Source organism: Euprymna scolopes, chromosome 11, assembly GCF_053919585.1.
Source record: "Euprymna scolopes isolate OS-2025 chromosome 11, ASM5391958v1, whole genome shotgun sequence".
NCBI lineage: Eukaryota > Metazoa > Mollusca > Cephalopoda > Sepiida > Sepiolidae > Euprymna > Euprymna scolopes.
In genome coordinates, this window is record NC_136492.1 from 84,146,228 (window position 1) to 84,173,007 (window position 26,780).

The window sequence follows — 26,780 nt, forward strand, 5'->3', positions numbered from 1 at the left end:
ACAAAAACATAATAAATTCATCCTTTCAGCTAGGTAACCAACAGCTGTTCGGGCACCCAGTAATGCTTAGCAGACAATATCAACATAATTACCCGGCCTTACTCAGTTTTTAGGGGGTCTATATCTCACCCAAGAGGAGGTGTATTGCCCCCTGAGGCGATCATGCAACAAGTTATCTAAGTGACCTGTTGCATCGATAATAAATATCTTAGATTATTACTGGTATCTCGTTTGTATAGCTTCCACGAGATGCCGATTTGGAATGAACTTGAAATTTTCTTTAAACTTTAAGCTCAGAAAATTGACATCATTTGGAATCGTCTTTCTGTTTTATCAACGGTGATTTATCTCCTCCCTCTCCCTCAACTTTACGCCAACCATCTGTCATTTGACATATATTGACTGGGTTTCAAACAGTATTTTGTATATTTTTTTAGTTTGAACTCGTTTTCTCAAACTTAACGTATTCTACAGACTGCACGCCGCCATTTGTTCTTTAACACTCTGTATTGTTTTCGAACCGAATATTCATTTTACATTAAATGAAAACAAAAGAAACTGATCTAGTTTTGTAGAAAAGTAAGATATTCTGCCTTTGATAACACTGATTTGTTATATATTTGTTTTTTGAAAACTTTTTAGAATCTATGTGTATCGTAAAACAAGCTTGATTCATCATGTACTCACAAGTAACGAGTTAAGCTGGGTCTCTGGTATTTAACAAATGTACATTATCTAAATGAATGAAGAAAACATAGATGTAACTTTTTGAATTACAGCAAACCCAAAAATTTTATAGAAATGGCGGTAATGAAATATATACGAGTGCGAATTTAGAAGACCACGTACTGTGTTGCAATATTGCATCGATAATAACAACATAACTTCTATCAGAGATGTCAGAAACGTACATGTAGTGGTTCCTGTGATCTGATGAATATATGCAAAAACTGGGGACTAGAAACACTCGAATTATCATAATCTTCTTCTTCTCTTAATTATTATTATTATTATTATTATTATTATTATTATCATTATTGTTATTATTAATGTTATTATTAGTATTATTATTTTTATTTTTATTATTATTGGTTCACATTGAGCTTTTACACAAGTCAACAAACGATCTGATTGGAAACACGTGGTGTTCTCTGGAGGCTGAGTGATAACAAGTCTCCCCAGACGTCCAGTTCTCTCCATCTCCTTCGATAGCATTTGCAAATGAATTAGCATAATCGCAACAGTCTCCTACCATTGATTTCTCGCCGGCAGTGGCCATTGGTTTATACTGGAATTTGAGTGACACTTAGTCTCCTCAAAGTCCCAGTTGTCTTTGCGCTTGCCAAACCGAGGTATAGCCGGCGCTCTCTCCTCGGTCTTTCAGTCCTTCTTCACCCTTCTCAACTCTTTGGTGTCACTTTTTTATTGAGGGGAGCGGTGGTGAAACTACGGGGAAAACGCATGATGGGGACGTAGAACTTGTAGATATGCAGCTTCGGTGTTCTTCATTCCCTGCAACGCTTGTTCGTTATATTGTACGCTTGTATTATTCACCGCATTCAAGGGGTGTCCTTAATATTTCAGTGGTTTTCACTATCGTTAGTCGTTGTACTTTTGCAGCCATTCCTCTGATTTCAATTTCTGACATTCTTTTTTGAAAGTTTTTCGGAATTGTTCCTAGTGCTCCTACTATTATCGGTATTAATTTGATTTTCTTCATCATCCAAATCCCTTTTAACTCTCTGGCTTGTTCTGTCTATTTGGTTCGTTTCTCCTTTTCTTTCATACACACCCTATGGTCAGCTGGGGCAGCAAAGTCTACAATTTGACAGGATTTTTCATTCTTGTTAATTATTACAACATCTAGTCTTCTTGCTTGGATGGGGTTGTCTGTCTGTATGTCCATGTTCCATAGGATTTTGTGGTTCTCGTTTTCGAGTGCTGTTGCGGTTTTATGCCTGTACCATTTGTTTGTACGCTCAAAATGCAGTCGTTTGCACAATCCCCAGTGAACCGCCATCCCCACTTGGTCATGCCTGTTTCTTTGTATTCCTTTTGGGCCAGTTTGCTGCATTCACTTACTATATTATTTATCTATCGTCTCTTTGTCCACAGAGTCTGCTTTTTTCTGTTTTCTTGTGTTTTATCGATCCTTGCTTTGATATAGTTGGTTATTATCGGGTTATCTTGTGCTGCAACTATTAGAGATTCTATTTCTCGGTTTATATGTCCTTCCGCATCCATGTCTAAGTGTTTTCGTTATTCTAATCTTTTGTTATTCTTATGAATCTTCCGCGAGGTTGTTTCTCTTCCACATTATTATTATTATTATCATTATCATTATTATTATTATTATTATTATTATTATTATTATTATTATTATTATTATTATTATCTGTATAAGCTAGGAGTTCTCACACAGGCCAACACAGAAGTCAGAATGCATCGCCATATTTCCAATACGCCCTCCATTTTTAAATAAATTTTGAAAATCTCTTTGCGATACCATAACACTAGCTAAACATAGATGCCTCAGTAGAAACAATCACTAGTCTTCACTGGAATTTGTGTTACAAGATTTTACTCCTCATTGAATACATCCAGTTGAGGTCTGGTTATTCTTGTCTTTCCTAAAGCTATTTGACTAGCCATAACTCTTCTGTATGGTACCAGTCTGTTCCCAAAATGCGGTATTTTTTTGGGGGGGCAGGGTACTTATCGTAAAATTTTGAGGTTTTGTTTTCTTGGTTCCACGTGCCGTTCCTTTACTTCTTGTTACAGCTTGTATGTAGCGGTTAGCGTTTGTCGATCACGCGGGTTTACTTCCACATTCGAGGGGTTTCCTTAAGGTTGAGCATTATCCCTGGTTGTGTATTCTAAAACTTACTCTCCATTCCGATTTCCTTTCGGATTCATATATATATATATATATATATATATATATATATATATATATATATATATATATATATATATATATATATATTAGCAAAAATTCCCATCGTTGACTGGGTTCAAAAACAGCCTAAAAAATGGGCTCTGTTTTATGAAAGTATGATAGGTTATGAAAAGTAAGGGTTGTAAAGAGATAGGTTCGAATTTGGGGGTATCAAAACCAAAGCAAAATATGATGAGAGTAAAAATAAAATAGATAACCCCCCTAATGTATTATACCATACCTGTTTACATTGAAACACTTATCACAATATTCTGTGGATCTATGTTAAGAAAACTTGTTAAACTTTGTGATATATTTCCATTCTATCGAGGTCAGGTGCGAACCAACACCCCATAATTTTGTCATACCACATTTCATCAAACTGAAACATATACTCACGCATCAAAGTATACTTACGCAGATAGATATGAAAAGTATTTATTGAAGTGTGTGCCTATTTCCATTCTATGGAGGCCAGGCGCGAACAAAGACCCCACAATTTTATTATACCATCCCTATTTATGTCAAAACATACTTACCAAAGTATTCTTATGTACATCTATATCAAAAACACTTGCAAACGTTTCTTTTTTTTAAATTTTGTATTTCCATACTTTGTGGACCAGGCGCGAATGCAGACCCCACAATTTTAATGAACCACCATTCTGACAGATCAAATATACCCATTCCTGTGTCGCGATACATCTTCTATCATTATATAAAATATTTGGCATGAAGAAAAACAAATATAAGACAAAAGGGGAAAAAGCAGTAACAATCATGTGCTGAAGTTCATTGAAAATAAATCGTTTGTCAAAGAAATATAATGAAAATTCTCAGAGTGAAAAAAAAATGGGATTTTTACAAATCTGGTTTCCAAGTAATAGGAAACATGTACAGCTTCATTTTAACGACAAAATGTAAACTGTAGTAATGGTAATGAGAATGTTGAAGGAAATTGGCAAAAAATTGTTAGTCAAATGTTGATCAAATATTATAAGTTTGTGTGATATGCATGAAACGTTTAGAATATGATCTGCTCTCATGCTGAAAGCAAGTAGAGAAACATTGTGAAAAAATGATGTAAAGCTAAGCTAAGCAAACGACCAGTGAATGGAAATGTTTATTATAATGTATCAAGATGAACATATTATCATGAAAAAGCAAATCGAAATAGTGATAGTTATTTGGTGCTTATACGAAACAGGTATCAAGTATTGTCACCAGTGATTTTATTGATGTTAACAGTGCATGTCACTAAAAATAATGATGGTAGCGAAATTAAGTTTTGTTAATTCTACCCAATATAAAATATATACGCAAAACAAAGTAAACAAAGTTACGGGTTAGTTAATGATAAGTTTAGGTTCGAGAAATAAGCAAAGGAAAATAAAAAAAGGTACATGTGTTTATATTGTGTAAAATGTTAGTCTGTAAATATTTCAAACTATCAACACTGGTATGTGTAAATCCTAGATACCTATTGTCATAAAGTACCACTTCTTGTTTGATATATCACTTTACATGTTCCCTGCAGCATCCCAGAGAGTTAAATGAGTGTCCACAAAATGAAATAAAACATAGTACTGGAAATAAAATAAAATAAGAATATGTCTGAAAAGAAATAAATGCTGTTTACTATATAAAAAGTTGTTTTCAAGTGTCAAATGGAATTGAATCTTATACAATGTTGGTGGATTATGAAATTGCATGAATGAAATAACATTGGAGAAATAAGAAAAAAGTTTATATATACAATATTTACAAATGTAAGATAAAAGGTGAAGAAGGGCCAAATCCGAGATCTATTAATCGTAAATTTTCAAAGTGAAAACAGATATTTTTTTTTTTTTTTAGATCTGCTTTCCAAGTAATAGTAACCATGTACAGCTTCATTTTAAATGAAAACTGTACTAATGATAATGTTCATGGTGAAAGGAAATTGGAAAAAAATTAAAAATGTCAGAGGTAAAATGTTTGTGTGGTATGCATGAAACACGTGTAGAAAATGATCTCATGCTGAAAGTAAGAGAAACATAGCTAAAAAATTATGTAAACGCAATAGTAAAATCCTCATTTTTAGGAACATAGTGTGGGGTATGTTGTTTGTTTCAATTGAGAAAGGAAAGTTTAATTTTTAGAATTGGATGTTATAGATCACAAGTTTTATTACAATAAACATTGTGTTCTCTAATTATCAACCAAGTATATTTATTGATAAAAAAAGAAAAGTAATGGACATGTTTATTATAATTTATCAATATTAAATTGTTATCATGAAAAACCAATGGAAAGCGTGTTGGTTATTTCGTGTTCATAAGAAAAAACATCATGGGTTGTCACCAGTGATTTTATGTATGCTAACATTTCGCTGCAAATGTGGTAGCTAAATGTCTTTTTGGTTATTCTACACAAAATAAAATATATACACAAAACAAAGTAAAAGAAATGTCAGGGTTAGTTAATGATAAGCTTAGTACCAAGAAATAAGCACAGAATAAGGAAAAGAAAGATACATTTGTTGATATTGTGTCGATTGGTGAATTTGTTGGTTCATTTTGTTTTATGACATATCAACACTATATCAGGTTATTTCATGCCCAATCTAGTGACATTTTTTTTTCCTAGAATATATTTGTTTATTTAATGTTGGTTTCTATTTAACTCATAATTGGGACCCTAACAGGTACTACTACTCCAGATCAGAGTGGACCTGGTAGCAATAGCAATTAAATGGTGGCTTCACACTTCACAAAGCCCCATGTTTGGATACAGTTTATGGTCATATCCAGGACCTGGTGAATTTGTAAATAATTGAAACGATCAACACTGGCGAGTTAGAATTCTACATACCTATTGTTATAAAGTACCAATTTATGTTTTACATATCACTCCACAACGTTGCTGCAGAATCCAGACAGTTGAAAGAGTCTCAAGAAACTGAAAAGCTATTTAGTACTCTTAAATAAAATAACATGCATAAAGAAATCCTAATATAAGACAATAGATGAAAAAGCAATAAAAATTTTGTGTGGAATCAAGTGAAAACAGTTTCTTTGTCAAAGAAATTGCATGAAGATTCTCAGAGACTTTTCCTTCCTCGTTCCCTTCCCTTTTGGTGGAAGGAAACTTTCACAGTGGCTCAGAAGGTGGGCTGAGCACACTTCCTACAAAGGTGGGATGGGTAAATTTCTTTTTCATTTGGTTGCCTGGAGGACAGGCTTAGGCCCCCCCCCAAAAAAAAGGGTTGGAGCCAGGGAACTTCTCCTCCCAGAAGGGGGAGGGGGGCCCGGGAAGGCTTCTCTTCCCATATTTTTTGTTTTGTGTAAGGTTGATCTCTTTCCAAAGGGAGTAAGAGGATATCCCTCTCTTAGGAGGAGACCGAAGGCTCACTGGGCCTCCCATCCTCCTTCTGAGAAAAGTTCCCCGGCTTCCACATTCATTGCTCAGCCCGCCGTCCAGGCAATCAGAGTCTGATTGTCTGCCGTATATAAAAAGGCGATTTTAGCTTGTCAGGCGGTATGCTCTGCGTAGACCATTTTTCTTCCACCTGTTGACCTTCCCTCCCTGTCATACAATACGCTTAAACAGGATATTTTAATTTATGCAGATTCCATATAGACTTTTAGTTTCCCAGGGTGTATACCCTCCGTTGACCATTTATGTTTAAGAGTTTTCCTTGCCCCTTCTCTGCCCCAGAATGGGAAGGGAGCTCTTTCCCACTGTATGGGGGGGGGCGGCTTTCTTTTATGGTTATGTGGGGAGCCTTACCTTTACCCCCCTTAAGGTGGTAGGTCTTTTTTGTAAAATTGTTAGTCAAATGTTGATCAAATATTATAAGTTTTTGTGATATGCATGAAACATGTGCAGAATATGATCTGCTCTCATGCTGAAAGCAAGTAGAGAAACATTGTGAAAAAATGATGTAAACCTAAGCTAAGCAAACGACCAGTCAATGGAAATGTTTATTATAATGTATCAACAATAACACATTATCATAGTTATTTGGTGCTTATACGAAACAGGTATCAGGGATTGTCACCAGTGATTTTATTTATGTTAACAGTGCATGTCACTACAAATAATGATGGTAGCGAAATTAAGTTTTGTTTATTCTACCTAATATAAAGTATATACACAAAAAAAAGTAAACATCTGCTGAATTTGATATTAAGCAGCAAAATATTTCAAAACATAAAAATGTGAAACATAACATGAATACTCTCCATTGTCACTTGAAAACATTGGTCTTGGTAGGCAGTTTATTAGATGCTCAAATAGTGGTCTTGGTATGGTGTGCTTAATATTATTGTATGCAAAATTTAAAAACACAAAAGAGGGTACAATCAATATTGAAAAAGTAACATCTGTCACAGAAAATAGTAATTTATAAATATCAAAAGGAATATTATTCTGTACTTAAAATGTTAAACTTACTGTTAACAATAATTTAAAATGGTGATCAGGATGAGTCCAACAACTTAGTCCTTGAGCTTTCTTATTGGTCATAGTAAAAAGAAATTGTAGTCTTTCAAGTTTGTTGGTCGCATTGGGATTCTTGGAATGTATCAACAGATTCCTGCATATGAATCTTTGTTAATTTCACACAATACAAAATATATATACAAAACAAAGTAAAGCATAGTATAGGGTTAGTTGTGTCCTCTAATTATCAACCAACTATTGCTAAAAAGAGAAAAGCACTGGAAATGTTTCTTATAATGTATCAATATTGAATTGTTCTCATGAAACACAAATCGAAATAGTGATAGTTATTTGGCGCTTATAAGAAACAGGTATCAGGGATTTTGGTGTATCAGATGTTTTTACAGTGAACTTAACTTTCAAGAAACAAATTGGTATGCAATGACATAGGCTAAGAATCTTAGACAAAATATATTCAAATGAAAAAAAATGTTGAACACTTATAACTTTGTATGGACTCTCAAAAACATTTGTAAAAAATGTGTAAACAAATGTAAAAAAAAATGATCCGCTCTACTTGATGACATCAAGCATAGTAATATTTTAGTGAAGAAAATATGAAATTGATGTTCAGTGATTAGTTTGGATGAATGAGAAAATGTAATTGTTTGATGCATAAAAATAACTCATTTGCTGTATTTAATATTAAGCAGCAAAATATAGTGATTTGAATATTTAGGAAAACATCAAACCAGATTATGTAAAAAAAAAAAGATGAAATTAGAAAATATATATTTTATGCTTATGAGTTTTGCCAATTAAAATTTTGTGGCAGAAATTGGGTGATTACCAAGTAATTTTATTTTGGTAAAATTCTTAAATTATTTCAATGTTTATTATAATTTCTTATTAGTGACTTGTTATCATCAAAATCCGCCCCAAAGAGTGTCCTTTCTTTTATTAGGTATCAGAATAGGTATCCAGATTTCTACTTCTATACAAATGTGATATTGTAGTACAGTAAATGTCAAATTGTTTTTCAAGTATTAGTTTGTAACGTTTGTACTGACTTCATCAGATGTCATGTAAGGAACTGAATTCTATTTAAGACTTTATCTGAAGTGTTTTTATTTTGGTAGATCATGTGTGATTACACTGTAGTAATTGCGCTGATAGCATGTTAACTACAAATGACAAAAGATAAATCAATTTCTGATTCAGCTACACAATATAAACTAAAGGAAATCAAATTTGCAAAATAAAAGAAAAATGTAGTTATGGGTTAGTTTGGAGTTAGAATAAAAAGCCAACAAAACAGTTAGTTTATATTGTGTAGACTGTTTAATTAACTTTGTTCATTTCTGATAGTATTGAGAGTGGTCAATGAAAATCTTAATTTCTGACAAAATACTGTAATTTTCTTGGATACCCATTCGTAAAAAGTACCTTTTTTGTGAAAAAAAAAAACACTCCCCAGATCACCTTCACCACCTAAAACACAAAAACAAAAATATCTTTATTCTTCAAATATTGTGGTTGACTGGAGGACGGGCTGAGCACTCCCAAAAAGGTAGGAGCCGGGGAACTTCTCCTCCCAGAAAGGGGGCCCGGGAAGGCTTTCCTGTCCCCATATTTTTTTTTTTTGTGTAAGGTTGATCTCTTTCGGAATGGAGTAAGCAGAACCGACAGGGGGGGGGTCAATCAACCATACAAAAGGATATCTATCTCTTAGTTGAAAGAGGGAAGGTCTCCCTGTCCTCCAATACCCCTTCTGAGAGAAGTTTCCCCAGCTCTCAGCTTTGGGGTGGGGGGGGTAGGAGGGATTAGCCCGCCCTCAAGGCAAATAGTCTGACTGTCTGCCTTATATAAAAAGGCGATTTTAGCTGGTCAGGTGGTATGACCTGCATTGACTATTTTTCCTCCACCTGTTGACCTTCCTTAATATTTATTTTTAATAATAAACACATTTTATTTTAATATTAATATTTATTTGTAATAATAAACACATTATATTATTTTAAATATTAATATTTATTTTTAATAATAAACACATATTATTTTAAATATTAATATTTATTTATAATAATAAACACATTTTATTCTACTTTAAATATTAATATTTATTTTTAATAATAAAAACAATTTTATTTGAATATTAATATGTATTTTTAATAATAAACTCATTTTTATTTTAATAATTATTTTTAATACTAACTCATTTTATTATTGTAAATGTTAATATTTATTTTTAATAATTATTGTTATTTAATAATAATATCTTCTATTTTTTTACTGTTTATGTCTAACTTTTATCGACTTTTTCTTTTTTAATAGCATATTCTTTAAATGAATAGAAAAATAATTTCCCAAATTTTAGACCCCGGTTATTTGGCTGATAGTCGATAAAAATGATTAAAAGAGAGATTCATGAACATTAACGTTGTCATATAAAAAGAAAATGCTAATAAGAAGTGTTTTTAATCAATGTAACATATTTATTCAACTCTGTCATATATTTGTTTGATGACAACTTTTTCGAATCTGTGTACAGTAAAAACGATATACTTACATAGGATTTTGAAAGCATTTAAACTGTCGAAGAGTTTTATTATAAATAAAAGAGTTTAGTTTGTTGAACTTAATGGACTTTTTTGTTGTATCTATTAACTGTTTATTCTTTTTATCAAACAAAAAGAGAATTTTTATATTGACATGTGATGGACTGAGAAAATGCTAATAAGAAGTGTTTTTAATCAATGTAACATATTTATTCAACTCTGTCATATATTTGTTTGATGACAACTTTTTCGAATCTGTGTACAGTAAAAACGATATACTTACATAGGATTTTGAAAGCATTTAAACTGTCGAAGAGTTTTATTATAAATAAAAGAGTTTAGTTTGTTGAACTTAATGGACTTTTTTGTTGTATCTATTAACTGTTTATTCTTTTTATCAAACAAAAAGAGAATTTTTATATTGACATGTGATGAACTGTTTTTCTAACATCGAAATTTTAAAATTAGTTTTATTTAAAAAAAAAAAAAAACTCGCCATTAGTGGACGGTCAAAAGACAAATATATAACAAATAAATGTTAGGAAAGGCAAGATAAGTTACTTTTCTATCCAACTGGATATATTTTTTGTGTTTTTATTCAATGTAACATATTTATTCAGCTCGAAAAACATACAGTGTTTACCGATGTATTCGAAAAATGCCACCAGTTGTTTACATAGCCATTTGCCGGAAGTGACGGTTTTTTTTTATATAAGTTTTATTCAAACAGGCTTTAAGTTCAAATTAATGGACTTTTTTTTTGTATTTATTAACTGTTTTATTCTTTATGGACTCTTTTTCGAACATCGAAATTTTAAAATTAGTTTTATTTAAAAAAAAAAAAAAAGACGGTGTTGTTTTTTTAATTGAATTCTACACTTTTTCAACAAACTGTTACAGACATAATGGACTGTTTGTCAAACATCGAAATTTTAAAAATAAAGTTTTTAGTTTTATTTAAAAAAAAAAAAAGACGGTGTTGTTTTTTTAATTGAATTCTACACTTTTTCAACAAACTGTTACAGACATAATGGACTACCCCCAACAAAAAACTGCGAATAAAATATATAAAACTCGTAATTTCTGTTTTTAAAGTGGGTTGTTTATTTTCCTTATGAAATATACTTTCAAAATAAACTATTACAGTCGTTAAAAACATAATAGAACTATTAATTTATTATTTTTTAAAAACAATGTTTACAAAATGTCTAAGCGCGTTTCTCTCGATGGCTTTTAATAATAAAAATGTGGAAACCTTTAAACTGTCGAATATGATTTTTAGGTAATTTAAAAAGAAAATGCTATGGACTGTTTTTCGAACATCGAAATTTTAAATTTTAAAATTAGTTTTATTTAAAAAAAAAAAAAAGACGGTGTTGTTTTTTAATCGAATTCTAAACTCAACAAACTTTTACAGACATAATGGACTGTTTGTCAAACATCGAAAATTTTAAAAATAACGTTTTATGTACTATTCTAGAGTTATCGAATCTATAAAGTCTATTTTTTTATATGCTAGTGCAGAGAGTGATCCGTGCTAGATTAAGAATGGCTTTTAATAATAAAAATGTGGAAACCTTTAAACTGTCGAATATGATTTTTAGCATACTGTAATTTTCGTGTACATAAGCGTCCTCATGGAAACAAAATATTTTTACAAAAAAATAGTAGCATTGAGTTAAATAAATAACTGTTGCCAGAATTTATAGAATTTTTATTTTTTAATAGCGTTTTCTTAAAACGAATAGAAAAATAATTTCCCATGAAAAAAAAAAGAAAATGCTATTAAAAAGTATAAAAAAAATTAAAAAAAAAAAAAAAATTTCTGTAAACATTGAAAAAAAAATATTTGTACCCAAAAAGTATTAGCATATAAGTTAAATAAATAACTGTTGCCAGAAGTTAAATAAATTTTAATAAGTTCTATAAATAAAAAGAAAGCAGTATAAAATACGTACGTAAAATAAAAAACACACCGAATGGTTTTAAAATGAAAGTGTGTGAGAGAGAGAGGGGGGAGAGAGAAAGCGGTGTATATTGAAGTTAGTTCCTAACCAAAAGCGGTGCATTCGCCATTAGTGGACGTTGACGTCACGTCACGTGACATGACTAAGCGTTTTCAAACGAATAGAAAAATAGAAAGAGGGTGATAGAGAAAGTGAGAGAGAGAGAGAGAGTAAGTGTGAGAGAGAGAGACGGTGTTGGTTTTACTCCTCCCCCCTTCCAGCTTAAGAGGTATGAGGTCACGTGGTAATATACAAAATGGCTAATTATTTTATATTACATAAATATTACGATATTTTTATTATCGTCTAATATTTTGAAAGGTGAATTTTTTTATTCCTGTACATTTTTTCCTGACATTTTTCGTTAAAACTCTTGTATGAATAATATTTTTAACCAGTTAATCACGAGGGAAACATTGGCACAAAGTTAAATAATAGATATAAGTAAGGCAAAGAGAAAAATGCAAAAGTATCGAAGACAAAACTTATTTACAATTGTTCGCCATTAGTGGTCGTTGACGTCACGTCACGTGACATGACTAAACGTTTTTTTTTTTTACGTATGAATTACATTGGATCATTCAAGAATTACGTAATAAAAAGCATTACAATGACAGTTTTTTTGGGACCCCCTTGGAGATAACTGATACGTTTACCCCTTTCTCCTCGTCAGTTTGACGTGAAATTTCGATATTTGTCATCCGGGACACGGGGCTTCGATATGATACCAAATTTATCAAGTCTGGTTGTGTCTTTCAAAAGTTTTAGCGTTACATACAAACATACAAACTCACAGACATTTGGGATTTATATATATAGACTAGCAGGGCTACCCGGCGTTGCTCGGGACCGTATAAACAATGAAAAAACAAAAGCAGATATTGAATATATGTTTTATTCTTAGGGGAGAGGAATCTTTCATCTCTATGTATTATTTGTTTTATCTACCCTAGGACTGGTATTGTTCATGTTTTATCCCTAGCGTAGGTAATTTACAGCATGTATATGAAATTGTTTTACCTTAGGGAGAAGAGAACAGGTAATATACAACATAATGTGTCTATATTACATCCCTGGCAACGCCTAGAAACCAGCTAGAACATGTATTTCAGTCAATCTTTATTACATCCTGGGCTATGCCGGGAAACCAGCTAATCTCTATTTAGTGACTTGACCACCAAAATACCTCCCTAAGTGTGTCCTTTCTTTTGAACTTATTAGATATAGGTATCTAGAAATTTGTGTGAAATTTTGTTGAATGCATTGTTCACTATGATTTTCTTATTGTTCTACACAATATCAACTGTAGCGAAATAACACAGTAAACTTAGTGTAGTGTTAGAATAAAGAGCAAAGGAAAAAATTAGAATCATATTCTGTAATTGCAAATCTAAATTTGCTAGCGTGTACCAGTATTTGCCAGGTTGTGGAAATTTGGAATTTATAACATATGTAGTGGCCTTTTCCTAGATACCTATTTTTATAATTGTTTCAGTACATTGCTACAAAATGTGACATTTGTTGGCGTTTGTAAAAAAAATCATGAATGTGCTTATATTCCAAAAAAGAAAATATCAGTGCACAGTATTGAAAGTGTTTGAGATTCAAAAGTCTGTAACATTTCTACTAACTTCATAAGATGTCATGTGAGAAACTTAATTGAATATCAAGACATTATCTGAAGCGTTTTTATTTTGGTGTAACGTATGTGTTTACAGTGAACCTTAACTTTTAATAAACAGATTGGTATGCAATGACATAGGCTAGGAATCTTAGACAAAATATATATAAATTGGAAAAATGTGTGAACAAATGAAAAAAAAAAGGATCCGCTCTACTTGATGACATCAAGCACAGTAATATTTTAGTGAAGAAAATATGAAATTGATGTTCAGTGATTAGTTTGGATGAATGAGAAAATGTAATTGTTTGATGCATAAAAAATAACTCATTTGCTGTATTTGATATTAAGCAGCAAAAAATAGTGATGTGAATATTTAGGAAAACATCAAATCAGATTATGTAAAAAAAAAGATGAAATTAGAAAATATATATTTTCTGTTTATGAGTTTTGCCAATCAAAATTTTGTGGCAGAAATTGGGTGATTACCATGCAATTTTATTTTGGTAAAATTCTTAAATTATTTCAATGTTTATTATAATTTCTTATTAGTGACTTGTTATCATCAAAATCCGCCCCAAAGAGTGTCCTTTCTTTTATTAGGTATCAGAATAGGTATCCAGATTTCTACTTCTATACAAATATGATATTGTAGTACAGTAAATGTCAAATTGTTTTTCAAGTATTAGTTTGTAACGTTTGTACTGACTTCATCAGATGTCATGTAAGAAACTGAATTCTATGTAAGAAGACTTTATCTGAAGTGTTTTTATTTTGGTATATCATGTGTGATTACACTGTAGTAATTGCGCTGAAATCATGTTAATTACAAATGACAAAAGTTAAATCAATTTCTGATTCAGCTACACAATATAAACTAAAGGAAATCAAATTTGCAAAATAAAAGAAATATGTAGTTATGGGTTAGTTTGGAGTTAGAATAAAAAGCCAACAAAACAGTTAGTTTGTATTGTGTAGATTGTTCATTTCTGATAGTATTGAGAGTGGTCAATGAAAACCTTAATTTCTGACAAAATACTGTAATTTTCTTGGATACCCATTCATAAAAAGTACCTTTTTTGTGAAAAAAAAAAACACTCCCCAGATCACCTTCACCACCTAAAACACAAAAACAAAAATATCTTTATTCTTCAAATATTGTGGTTGACTGGAGGGCGGGCTGAGCACTCCCAAAAAGGTAGGAGCCGGGGAACTTCTCCTCCCAGAAAGGGGGCCCGGGAAGGCTTCCCTGTCCCCATATTTTTTTTTTTTTTGTGTAAGGTTGATCTCTTTCCGAATGGAGTAAGCGGAACCGACAGGGGGGGTCAATCAACCATACAAAAGGATATCTATCTCTTAGTTGAAAGAGGGAAGGTCTCCCTGTCCTCCCATACCCCTTCTGAGAGAAGTTTCCCCAGCTCTCAGCTTTGGGGGGGGGGGGTAGGAGGGCTTAGCCCGCCCTCAAGGCAAATAGTCTGACTGTCTGCCTTATATAAAAAGGCGATTTTAGCTGGTCAGGTGGTATGACCTGCATTGACTATTTTTCCTCCACCTGTTGACCTTCCTTAATATTTATTTTTAATAATAAACACATTTTATTTTAATATTAATATTTATTTGTAATAATAAACACATTATATTATTTTAAATATTAATATTTATTTTTAATAATAAACACATATTATTTTAAATATTAATATTTATTTATAATAATAAACACATTTTATTCTACTTTAAATATTAATATTTATTTTTAATAATAAAAACAATTTTATTTGAATATTAATATGTATTTTTAATAATAAACACATTTTTATTTTAATAATTATTTTTAATACTAACTCATTTTATTATTGTAAATGTTAATATTTATTTTTAATAATTATTGTTATTTAATAATAATATCTTCTATTTTTTTACTGTTTATGTCTAACTTTTATCGACTTTTAGACCCCGGTTATTTGGCTGATAGTCGATAAAAGTGATTAAAAGAGAGATGTGCAGTAATGTATTTTATTTAAATATTCATGAACATTAACGTTGTCATATAAAAAGAAAATGCTAATAAGAAGTGTTTTTAATCAATGTAACATATTTATTCAACTCTGTCATATATTTGTTTGATGACAACTTTTTCGAATCTGTGTACAGTAAAAACGATATACTTACATAGGATTTTGAAAGCATTTAAACTGTCGAAGAGTTTTATTATAAATAAAAGAGTTTAGTTTGTTGAACTTAATGGACTTTTTTTTTGTATTTATTAACTGTTTATTCTTTTTATCAAACAAAAATAGAATTTTTATATTGACATGTTATGGACTGTTTTTCTAACATCGAAATTTTAAAATTAGTTTTATTTAAAAAAAAAAAAAGACTCGCCATTAGTGGACGGTCAAAAGACAAATATATAACAAATAAATGTTAGCAAAGGCAAGATAAGTTACTTTTCTATCCAACTGGATATATTTTTTGTGTTTTTATTCAATGTAACATATTTATTCAGCTCGAAAAACATACAGTGTTTACCGATGTATTCGAAAAATGCCACCCGTTGTTTACAAAGCCATTTGCCGGAAGTGACGGTTTTTTTTTATATAAGTTTTATTCAAACAGGCTTTAAGTTCAAATTAATGGACTTTTTTTTGTATTTATTAACTGTTTTATTCTTTATGGACTCTTTTTCGAACATCGAAATTTTAAAATTAGTTTTATTTTAAAAAAAAAAAAAAGACGGTGTTGTTTTTTTAATTGAATTCTACACTTTTTCAACAAACTGTTACAGACATAATGGACTACCCCCAACAAAAAACTGCGAATAAAATATATAAAACTCGTAATTTATGTTTTTAAAGTGGATTGTTTATTTTCCTTATGAAATATACTTCCAAAATAAACTATTACAGTCGTTTAAAACATAATAGAAGTATTATTTTTTATTTTTTAAAAACAATGTTTACAAAATGTCTAAGCGCGTTTCTCCGACAACTTCTTTTTAAAAACAATGTTTACAAAATGTCTAAGCGCGTTTCTCTCGACAACTTCCGGTTTCGCCGCCGGCCGGCTGCGAATAGCATAAATAAATAACTGTTGCCAGAATTTATCGAATTTTTATTTTTTAATAGCATTTTCTTAAAACGAATAGAAAAATAATTTCCCATGAAAAAAAAAAAAAATGCTATTAAATATAATAAAAATTACTGAGATAAAAATATAAAAAATACGTACGTAACATCAAAAACACACCGACTGGTTTTAAAGAGAAAGTGTGTGTGTGAGAGAGAGAGAGAGAGAGAGAGAGAGAGAGAGAGGGAGGGAAGAGAAAGCGGTGTATAGTGAATTTTGTTCCTTTTCGAAGCAGCACAAAAATTAAGTGTTTCCATAGTAACCAAACCGGTGCATAGTGAAGTTAGGAATTAGATTCGCAAATAGTGGACGTTGACGTCACGTCACGTGACATGACTAAGCGTTTTTAAACGAAAACATGGAAACAAAATAATTTTACAAAAAAATAGCATTGAGTTAAATAAATGACTGGTACCAGAATTTATCGAATTTTTCTTTTTTCTTAAAATGAATAGAAAAATAATTTCTAACTTTTGTCATTTCTATGTGTTCTAGTTTTGTGTGTTGAATGTGAAAAAAGGTAAAAAAAACATGGAAACAAAATATGTTTACCCAAAAAGTAATAGCATATGATTGAAACTATTATTTTTCATTAAAATAATAAAATGTGTTTATTAATAAAAATCGAATCAGCACAAAAATGAACTGATAGCCGATAAAAGTGATTAAAAGAGAGATATTATTAATAAATCTGTAGTAATGTATTTTATTTCAATATTCATAAACATTAACGTTGTAATATAAAAAGAAAATGCTATTAAAAATTATATAAAAAGGTAAAAAAAAAAAAAATCCGAAAACATGGAAACAAAATATTTTTACCCAAGTATGTCTAAAATATTATATTCGATTTATTGGAAAGAACATAAAATTTCACATGGGATTGGGGGTGGGGTTCGTGAATTTAAAAAAAAAACGTTTGTCTAAAATATTATATATTCGATTTATTGGAAAGAACATAAAATTTCACATTGACCCTGAAAATATCGTAAAAATAGAATCAATAGAAAAATTTTGATTTTAAAATTTAAAAAATTGAAAAATATTGAGTTCGGAAAATTCATTACTGTTTAAAAAAAATATTTGGGTTTGTATTACTGTACACATAGATTCAAAAAAGTTGTCAAAAGACAAATATATAACAAATAAATGTTATCAAAGGCAACTGGATATATTTTTTGTGTTTTTATTCAATGTAACATATTTAATCAGCTCGAAAAACATACTAATCCTAACCCTAATCCTAACCCTAACCCTAACGCTGTCACGGTGTTTGTATAATAATACTGAAAAATGTACATTGGGGGGGGGTTTCGTGAATTAAAAAAAAAAAACGGTAGTCTAAAATATTATATTCGATTTATTGGAAAGAACATAAAATTTCACATTGACCCTGAAAATATCGTAAAAATAGAAGCAATAGAAAAATTTTGATTTTAAAATTTAAAAAATTGAAAAATATTGAGTTCGGAAAATTCATTACTGTTTAAAAAAAAAAATATTTGGGTTTGTATTACTGTACACATAGATTCAAAAAAGTTGTCAAAAGACAAATATATAACAAATAAATGTTATCAAAGGCAACTGGATATATTTTTTGTGTTTTTATTCAATGTAACATATTTATTCAGCTCGAAAAACATACAGTGTTTACCGATGTATTCGAAAAATCAAGATAGCGTCTCACACCCTCTTTAACACCGTAAGTATGGAAAAAAGTGTTATAAATTAAAAACTATACAAAATACTAATAAAAACCCAACAAATAAATGTTATCAAAGGCAAGATAAGTTACTTTTCTATCCAACTGGATATATTGTTTGTGTTTTTATTCAATGTAACATATTTATTCAGCTCGAAAAACATACAGTGTTTACCGATGTATTAGAAAAAATGGGTAAAACTATACAAACACCGTGACAGCGAATTAACCCTAACCCTAACCCCTAACCCTAACCCTAAACCTAACCCTAAACCCTAACCCTAAACCCTAACCCTAATCCTAACCCTAACCCTAACCCTAACGCTGTCACGGTGTTTGTATAATAATACCGAAAAATGTACATGGGGGGGGGTCGTGAATTTAAAAAAAAAAACGGTAGTCTAAAATATTATATTCGATTTATTGGAAAGAACATAAAATTTCACATTGACCCTGCAAATATCGTAAAAATAGAATCAATAGAAAAATTTTGCTTTTAAAATTTAAAAAATTGAAAAATATTGAGTTCGGAAAATTCATTACTGTTTAAAAAAAAATATTTGGGTTTGTATTACTGTACACATAGATTCAAAAAAGTTGTCAAAAGACAAATATATAACAAATAAATGTTATCAAAGGCAACTGGATATATTTTTTGTGTTTTTATTCAATGTAACATATTTATTCAGCTCGAAAAACATACAGTGTTTACCGATGTATTCGAAAAATCAAGATAGCGTCTTACACCCTCTTTAACACCGTAAGTATGGAAGAAAGTGTTATAAATTAAAAACTATACAAAATACTAAAAAAAACCCGCCTAATATATGTCAACACATGTCACGGTAACATATCCTGAGCGAGTTTTTAACAGAATTTATCTGGGGTTTTTTTTATAACATTTTTTCCCACACTTACCGTGTTTAAGATTAAATAAGACGCCATCTTGAATGTTCCAATACATCGCTATTTACTCTTTTTTATATTGCTTTTATAATAAAAATGAAGTTGTCCAAGGCAAGATAAGTTACTTTTCTGCCAAACTGGATGTATTTGTTGTGTTTTAATTCAATCTAACATATAAACGCAGCTCGAAAAACATTGTTTTTTTGTTTGTTTATTTTGGTTTTACACTTACGAATTTGCAAGCATACTGTCGATGATATCGTAATATCGAAGTAAATAAATTGTAAACGAAATAGATGCGAAGAAGTTTTTTTTGTTTGGTTTTATATGTCATATATTGTCATATATTTGTTTGATGAAAACTTTTTCGAATCTGTGTACAGTGGAAACGCTTTACTTACATGGAAACAAAGTCGCTGAGGATTTCATGGAAATGGCGACAATGGGATTCAAAAATAAAGATTATTTTCATTTTCAATTTTTTATTTTTTTTGTTTTTCATTATGAAGTCTACACTTAATTTTTATAAAACTAATGTATATATAATAAAAAAAAATAGTTCGTAGTGTTTTAAAGAAAATTCACATTTCCCCCCCTCGAGTTTAATTGGTAGTAGGTCACGTGGTAAAAAAAAAAAATTAAAAAAAAAAAAGACTCGCCATTAGTGAACGTTGACGTCACGTGACATGACTAAGCGTTATTAAACGAATAGAAAAATAGAAAGAGGGTGATAGAGAAAGTGAGAGAGAGAGAGAGAGAGTAAGTGTGAGAGAGAGAGACGGTGTTGGTTTTACTCCTCCCCCCTTCCAGTTTAAGAGGTATGAGGTCACGTGGTAATATAGAAAATGGCTAATTATTTTATAAATTAAATATTACGATATTTTTATTATCGTCTAATATTTTGAAAGCTGAATTTTTTTATTCCTGTACATTTTTTCCTGACATTTTTCGTTAAAACTCTTGTATAAATAATATTTTTAACCAGTTAATCACGATGGATACATTGTCATAAAGTTTAATAATATATATATAACGCAGGAGAAGAGAAAATGCAAAAGTATCGAAGACAAAACTTGCTATTTACAATTGTTCGCCATTAGTGGTCGTTGACGTCACGTCACGTGACATGACTAAACGTTTTTTTTTTTTTACGTATGAATTACATTGGATCATTCAAGAATTACGTAATAAAAAGCATTACAATGACAGTTTTTTTTGGGCCCCCCTTGGAGAAAACCGATACGTTTACCCCTTTCTCCTCGTCCGTTTGACGTGAATTTTCGATATTTGTCATGCGGGATAGGGGGCTTCGATATGATACCAAATGTATCAAGTCTGGTTGTGTCTTTCAAAAGTTTTAGCGTTACATACAAACATACAAACTCACAGACGTTTGAGATTTATATATATAGAAGAAGACTAGCAGGGCTACCCGGCGTTGCTCGGGACCGTATAAACAATGAAAAAACAAAAGCAGATATTGAACATATGTTTTATTCTTAGGGGAGAGGAATCTTTCATCTCTATGTATTATTTGTTTTATCTACCCTAGGACTGGTATTGTTCATGTTTTATCCCTAGCATAGGTAATTTACAGCATGTATATGAAATTGTTTTACCTTAGGGAGAAGAGAACAGGTAATATACAACATAATGTGTCTATATTACATCCCTGGCAACGCCTAGAAACCAGCTAGAACATGTATTTCAGTCAATCTTTATTATATCCTAGGCTATGCCGGGAAACCAGCTAATCTCTTATTAGTGACTTGACCACCAAAATACCTCCATAAGCGTGTCCTTTCTTTTGAACTTATTAGATATAGGTATCTAGAAATGTGTGTGAAATTTTGTTGAATGCATTGTTCACTATGATTTTCTTATTGTTCTACACAATATCAACTGTAGCGAAATAACACAGTAAACTTAGTGTAGTGTTAGAATAAAGAGCAAAGGAAAAAATTAGAATCATATTCTGTAATTGCAAATCTAAATTTGCTAGCGTGTACCAGTATTTGCCAGGTTGTGGAAATTTGGAACTTATAACATATGTAGTGGCCTTTTCCTAGATACCTATTGCTAAAAATTATACTTTCATTTTGTTAGAAAAATCTCTCTTCGGATGCCCTGCATCATTCAAAATAAAAACAAATATTTTTATAATTGTTTCAGTATATTGCTACACAATGTGAAAGTTTTTAACGTTTGTAAAAAAAATCATGAATGTGCTTATATTGCAAAAAAGAAAATATCAGTGCACAGTATTGAAAGTGTTTGAGATTCAAAAGTCTGTAACATTTCTACTAACTTCATAAGATGTCATGTGAGAAACTGAATTGAATATCAAGACATTATCTGAAGCGTTTTTATTTTGGTGTAACATATGTGTTTACAGTGAACCTTAACTTTTAATAAACAGATTGGTATGCAATGACATAGGCTAAGAATCTTTAACAAAATATATATAAATTGGAAAAATGTGTGAACAAATGAAAAAAAAATGATCCGCTCCACTTGATGACATCAAGCACAGTAATATTTTAGTGAAGAAAATATGAAATTGATGTTCAGTGATTAGTTTGGATGAATGAGAAAATGTAATTGTTTGATGCATAAAAATAACTCAGTTGCTGTATTTGATATTAAGCAGCAAAATATAGTGATTTGAATATTTGGGAAAACATCAAACCAGATTATGTAAAAAGAAAAAAAAAGATGAAATTAGAAAATATATATTTTATGTTTATGAGTTCTGACAATCAAAATTTTGTGGAAGAAATTGGGTGATTACCATGCAATTTTATTTTGGTAAAATTCTTAAATTATTTGAATGTTTATTATAATTTCTAATTAGTGACTTGTTATAATCAAAATCCGCCCTAAAGAGTGTCCTTTCTTTTATTAGGTATCAGAGTAGGTATCAAGATTTCTACTTCTATACAAATGGGATATTTCAGATCTGTACATAAAAAATTTGTTGAATATATAGGTTGAGAATTGTTCTGTGTCGCTCTCTCTCACACACACACGCATTCTCACTTTTATAGATATAATAGATAGATTACTCTAGATATATTTCCATATGTCTGAATACCCTATATACAAATTTTCAAATCTGTAGATAAAAAATTTGTTGAGTATATAGGTTGAAAATTGTTCTCTCTCTCTCTCACACACACATTCTCAATTTTAGAGATATAATAGATAGATTATGCTAGATATATTTCCATATATCCGAATACCCTATATACAAATTTTCTAATCTGTAGATCAAATATTTGTTGAATATATAGGTTGAAAATTGTTCTTACTCTCTCTCTCTCTCTCTCTCGCTACCTCACACACACACACATTCTAACTTTTATAGATATAATAGATAGATTATGCTAGATATATTTCCATATGTGTGAATACCCTATATACAAATTTTCTAATTTGTAGATAAAAAATTTGTAGAGTGCATAGGTTGAGAATTGTTCTCTCTATCTCTCACACACACACATTCTAACTTTTAAAGATATAATAGATTATGCTAGATATATTTCGATATTTCTGAATAACCTATATTCAAATTTTCAAATCTGTAGATAAAAAATTTGTTGAATGTATAGGTTGAGAACTGTTCTCTCTCTCTCTCTCTCTCTCTCTCTCTCGCTCACACACACACACACACACACATTCTCACTTTTATAGATATAATAGAAAGATTATGCTAGATATATTTCTATTTGTATGAATACTCTATATACAAATTTTAAAATCTGTAGATAAAGAATTTGTTGAGTATATGGGTTGAGAATTGTTCTCTCTCTCTCTCTCTCTCTCACACACACACAGACACACACACACACATTCTCACTTTTATAGATATAATAGATTATGCTAGATATATTTCCATATGTCTGAATACCCTATATACAAATTTTCAAATCTGTAGATAAAAAATTTGTTGAGTATATAGGTTGAGAATTGTTCTCTCTCTCTATCCCACACATTCTCACTTTTATAGATATAATAGACAGATTATGCCAGATATATTGAAATATGACTGAATGCCCAATATACAAATTTTGAAATCTGTAGATAAAAAATTTGTTGTATACATAGGTTGAGAATTGTCCTCTCTCACACACACACACACACATTCTCACTTTTATACATATAATAGATAGATTATGCTAGATATATTTCTATATGTCTGAACACCCTATATACAAATGTTCAAATCTGTGGATAAAAAATTTGTTGAATGTATAGGTTGAGAATTTTTCTCTCTCTCTCTCTCTCTTTCTCTCTCTCTCTCTCGCTATCTCACACACACACATTCTCACTTTTATAGATAAAATTGATAGATTATGCTAGATATATTTCCATATGTCTGAATACCCTTTATACAAATTTTCAAATCTGTAGATAAAAAATTTGTTGAATATATAGGTTTAGAATTGTTCTCTCTCTCTCTCAAACACACATTCTGACTTTTGTAGTTATAATAGATAGATTATGCTAGATATATTTCCATATGTCTGAATACACTATATACAAATTTTCTAAGCTGTAGGAAAAAAATTTGTTGAGTATGTAGGTTAAGAATTGTTCTCTCTCTCTCTCTCACACACACACACACACAAGTTCTCACTTTTATAGATATAATAGATAGATTATGCTAGATATATTTCTATATGTCTGCCTACCCTATATACAAATTTTCAAATCTGTACCCAAAAATGTGTGGAATATATAGGTTGAGAATTGTTCTCTCTCTCTCTCTCTCTCACACACATATTCTCACTTTTATAGATATAATAGAAAGATTATGCTAGATATATTTCTATATGTCTGAATACCCTATATACAAAATTTCAAATCTGTAGATAAAAAATTTGTTGAGTATATAGGTTGAGAATTGTTCTCTCTCACACACACCTACACACACACACACACACATTCTACCTTTTATAGATATAATAGATTATGCTAGATATATTTCCATATGTCTGAATACCCTACATACAAATTTTCAAATCTGTAGATAAACAATTTGTTGTAAATATAGGTTGAGAATTTTTTGCTCTTTCCATCACTCACATTCACACTTTTATAGATATAATACATAGATTATGCCAGATATATTTACATATGTCTGAATACCCAATATACACATTTTCAAATCTGTAGATAAAAAATTAGTTGAATATATAGGTTGAGAATTGTTCTCTCTCTCTCTCTTTCTCTCTCTCTCACACACACATTCTCACTTTTATAGATATAATAGATAGATTATGCTAGATATATTTCCATACGTCTGAATACCCTATATCCAAATTTTCTAATATGTAGATAAAAAATTTGTTGAATATATAGGGTGAGAATTTTCCTTCCTCTCTTTCTCTCTCTCTCTCTCTTTCTCACACACACACACATACACATTCTCACATTTATTGATATAATAGATAGAATATGCTAGATATATTGCTATATGTCTGAATACCCTATATACAAATTGTCAAATCTGTAGATAAAAAATGTGTTGAATATATAGGCTGAAAATGGTTCTCTCTCTCTCTCTCTCTGACTCTCTCTCTCTCTCTCTCACACACACACACACATGGTCATTTTATAGATATAATAGATAGGTTATGCTAGATATATTTCTATATGTCTGAATACCCTATATACAAATTTTTAAATCTGTAGATAAAAAATTTGTTGAGTATATAGGTTGAGAATTGTTCTTTCTCTCTCTCTCACACACACATTCTCACTTTTATAGATATAATAGATTATGCTAGATATATTTCCAAATGTCTGAATACCCTATATACAAATTTTCAAATCTGTAAAGATAGAATTTGTTGAATATATAGGTTGAGAATTGTTCTCTCTCTCTCTCTCACACACACATTCTCACTTTTATAGATATAATAGATAGATTATGCTAGATATATTTCCTTATGCCTGAATACCCTATATACAAATTATCAAATCTGTAGATACAAAATTTGTTGAGTATATAGGTTGAGAATTGTTCTCTCTCTCTCTCTCTCACTCACTCACTCACTCACTCACTCACACACACACACACACACACATTCTACCTTTTATAGATATAATAGATTATGCTAGATATATTTCCATATGTCTGAATACCCTGTATACAAATTTTCAGATCTGTACATAAAAATTAGTTGAATATATAGGTTGAGAATTGTTCTCTCTCTCTCTTCTCTCTCTCTTTCACACACATTCTCACTTTTATAGATATAATAGATAGATTATGCTAGATATATTTCCATATGTCTGAATACCCTATATACAAATTTTCTAATCGGTAGATAAAAAATTTGTTGAATATATAGGGTGAGAATTGTACTTACTCTCTCTCTCTCTCTCACGCACACATTCTCACTTTTATGGATATAATAGATAGATTATGCTGGATATATTTCCATATGTCTGAATACCCTATATACAAATGGTCAAATCTGTAGATAACAAATTTATTGAATAGATAGGTTTAGAATTGTTCTCTCTCTCTCTCTCGCAACCTTACTCACACAACCACACGCAAACATTCTGACTTTTATAGATATAATAGATCGATTATGCTAGATATATTTCCATATGTCTGAATACCCAATATACAAATTTTCAAATCTGTAGATAAAAAATTTGTTGAATATATAGGTTGAGAATTGTTCTCTCTCTCTCACACACTCACATTCTCACTTTTATAGATATAATGTATAGATTATGCTAGATATATTTCTATATGTCTGAATACCCTATATACAAAGTTTAAAATCCGTAGATAAAAATACGTTGAGTATATAGGTTGAGAATTGTTCTCTCTCTCTCTTACGCACACACACACACACACACACACACACACACACATTTTCACTTTTATAGATATAATAGATAGATTATGCTAGATATATTTCCATATGTCTGAATACCCTATATACAAATTTTCAAATCTGTAGATAAAAAATGTATTGAATATATAGGTTGAGAATTGTTGTCTCTCTCTCTCTCTCTCTGGCTACCTCACACACACACACACACATTTTCACTTTTATAGATATAATAGATAGATTATGCTAGATATATTTCCATATGTCTGAATACCCTATATACAAACTTTCAAATCTGTAGATAAAAAATTTGTTGAGTATATAGGTTGAGAATTGTTCTCTCTCTCTCTCTCACACTCAAATATAAAGTGTGCATCTTTTTTTAATAGGAGGTAATGCTTGGGAAACTGTGCACTCGGCCTATTCCCCCCCTCCCCCACAAAAGCGGTGTCATTCTCTTCCCCCCACCCCACTAAGTAAATATAAAGTGTGCATCTTTTTTTAGTAGGAGGTAATGCTTGGGAAACTGTGCACTCGGCTTCTTCCCCCCCTTCCCCCCACAAAAGCGGTTCTAGTCTCGTCCCCCCACCCCAAATGCTTGGGAAACTGTGCACTGTTTTTGTTGGTTTTCAAGCTGCCTC